This window comes from Lucilia cuprina, chromosome 6, assembly GCF_022045245.1.
Source record: "Lucilia cuprina isolate Lc7/37 chromosome 6, ASM2204524v1, whole genome shotgun sequence".
Classification (NCBI taxonomy): Eukaryota; Metazoa; Arthropoda; class Insecta; order Diptera; family Calliphoridae; genus Lucilia; species Lucilia cuprina.
The window spans coordinates 11285602-11288820 of record NC_060954.1 but is presented as its reverse complement, the minus strand read 5'-3'; the positions used below and the strand labels follow the sequence as shown (position 1 = coordinate 11288820).

At 27.2% G+C, this 3219-nt stretch overlaps 1 protein-coding gene across 1 annotated transcript in view; it reads right to left on the bottom strand.

The window, feature by feature from the left end:
• LOC124420490 overlaps positions 1–3219 on the bottom strand; it is a 19121-nt gene that overhangs the window by 1202 nt on the left and 14700 nt on the right. The gene's annotated exons all lie outside the window — the stretch shown is intronic.

Below are 3219 nucleotides of genomic sequence, written 5' to 3'. Positions count from 1 at the left end.
GTCTAGTCTATAGTCTAGTCTATAGTCTAGTCTATAGTCTAGTCTATAGTCTAGTCTATAGTCTAGTCTATAGTCTAGTCTATAGTCTAGTATATAGGCTAGTCTATAATCTAATCTATAGACTACTCTATAGACTAGTCTATAGTCAAGACTAAACTCTAGTCTATAATCTAGTCTATTGTCTAGTCTATAGCCTAGTCTAGTATAGACAAATCTTTAGTTAAGTCTAGTCTATAGTCTAGTCTATAGACTAGTCTATAGTCTAGTCTATAGTCTAGTCTATAGACTAGTCTATAGTCTAGTCTATAGTCTAGTATATAGTCTAGTCTATAGACTAGTCTATAGTCTAGACGATAGTCTAGTCTGTAATCGAGTCTATAGTCGAGTTTATAGTCGAGTCTATAGTATAGTCTATAGTCTAGTCTTTAGTCTAGTCTTGAGTTTAGTTTATAATCTACTCTCTATCTTATCATTTACACAAATTTATTTTAATAAATTTTATAATATTAAATATTGATTTTGAAAAAAAACGAAACAGTCCGAACAACAACAAATACACAATTTTCCCAAATGATTTCACTTTTATTTTTACACTATTTTTACAATATTAACATAAATTTCAATTTGAAATTTTATTTCCGTTATAATAAAAAAAACAACCTTCATAATAATGAAACAATACTTTACATAAGAAAATGTTTTATAAATTTACATAAAAATCTATTTAAAAAATGTTAACTTTTAACACAACAACAAGACAATTTTCTTTTCAAAACTTTTAATTTTTAATATTAAAAAAAAAAACAGAATTATGAGAGCCTTCAGAGGGTTAATTTTATACAACTCCATATTTGTAGAATAATAAATTATTAAACACCTCTAAATATTTATATATATTATTTATTGAAATATATATTTATATATTTAAGGCAAGTTTTTTTTTAATATTTAATAACACACCCAAAAAAATGTTTTAGTACCTCATAAAAAATAGATTTTATTTTTGTTTATAAATTTTCCTTGAAAATATTATTTTTGTTAGCAAAACATTAACACATGTTTTTAAATATATAAGATATTGTTTTATTATATATTTTTGTTGCGTTTTTTTATTTTTATTTTCTTTAAAAATTGTCAATTGTTTATTTCAAAATTAAATTCACACTTTCGCGTCGTATTAACACAAAACATGCCGAACTAATTAAGTGTTAACCGTTTCAAGGAAATTTTAAAATACAACTAAAATATATTTTAAAATAAAATATTTTTTAAATGTTTATTTATTTTATATTATTATTTACTCTCTCTCTCGCTCTCTTTCCTTGTCTCAATGAAATTATTAAGATTGTTTTTGTTTTATAAATAATTTTATCTATTATTTTACTTATTTACTTAAAGAATTTTTAAATGAAATTGTTTTAAGGTAGAACAGAACAGCAACTAATTGTTAATTTACAAAAGACTATAAAAAAGACTCTTAATAATATTTTTTTAAGAGAGAGAGAGTATGATTTTCACTTTCTCTTGAAAAAAAAAACTGCTTAATTATAGAATAGTTAATGTTTGTGCTTAATTAAAATTTATAGAATATTTTTATTATAGTATTAATAAGTACAAATAGTGCTTTAAGTTTATATACAATAAACAACTACTATTTGTATAACTTATGTTTGCAATGTAGATCGGTTGAACACTATTCATAAACTGAGAAATGAGTATAATCTATAATCTCAACTACTATCTATATTATAGTCTAGTCTAATATCTAAACTATAGTCTTGTCTATAGTCCGGACAATAGACCCGACTATAGACTAGTACATAGTTTGGTCTTAAGTCTAGTCTATAGTCTAGTATTTTTAACTAATATTTTTAACCAGTCTATGATTGTAATCTTAATTCTAATCTTGTCTATAGCAATGACTTTAATCATCTCTATATTCTTGACTACAGTCTAGTCTATAGTCTAGTCTATAGTCTAGTCTAAAGTCTAGTCTATAGTCTAGTCTATAGTCTAGTCTATAGTCTAGTCTATAGTCTAGTCTATAGTCTATAGTCTAGTCTATAGTCTAGTCTATAGTCTAGTCTATAGTCTAGTCTATAGTCTAGTCTATAGTCTAGTCTATAGTCTAGTCTATTATCTAGTCTATAGTCTAGTCTATAGTCTAGTCTATAATCTAATCTGTAGTCTAGTCTATAGTCTAGTCTATATTCTAGTCTATAGTCTAGTCTATAGTCTAGTCTATAGTCTAGTCTATAGTCTAGTCTTTAGTCTAGTCTATAGTCTAGTCTATAGTCTAGTCTATAGTCTAGTCTATAGGTACAGTGAAATAACTCCCAAATGAAATAACTCCCAACGGGTAAAATGAAATAACACCCAATCAACTGTCCATACAAATTGGGAATTATTTCATATGAAATAACTCCCAATTTCTTGGAACTTATTTCATATTTTAATGTTGCTGAAATGAAATAACTCCCAATAAAATTTTTGTTGGGAATTATTTCATTTTTTTGAAGAAATTAGGAGATATTTCATATGTATTGGAAGTAATTTCATTTCTGTAAATTTTGTTGAAATTGGAAGTTATTTTATTCTTGTTGGGAGTTATTTCATTTTGTGGTAATAATTTTCCAAACTTTGGTGGATAATGCATTTTGGATCCTTAAACAAGTGTCGTGGACAGCCGGCCTTCGGCCGGGCGCAAGGGTTTAAAACTCTGGGGTATTTCGAATACTGGCTTCGCTAAATTTAACCTCTCTTTGTACACCATGTATTTTATATCATTATGATTATGAACACTACAATACTTTCAAATGTATCACAATTCCATATGACAATTTTAATAATGCCCATGAGCATAGTGACATAAGTTCCATGGAATACAAATAGTCCATTTATCATGAAAAGGCTTAATTTAGCGAAGCCGGTGTGTGAAATACCCCAGAGTTGAAAACCCTTGCGCCCGGCCGAAGGCCGGCTGTCCACCACACTTTCGTAAGGAGTTGGGAGTTATTTCACTTCTGTTGGAAGTTATTTTACACAAATAGATTCTTCGACTTAGGAATAATTTCATATTTTTTGGGATTTGTTTCATTGGGAGCTATTTCACATTTTTTGGGACTTACATTTGTAAAACTCCCAAACTTCCAATTACTGGGAATTATTTCATTTTAAACTTTGGGAGTTATTTCATTTTAAAAGTTAATTTTTGATGAA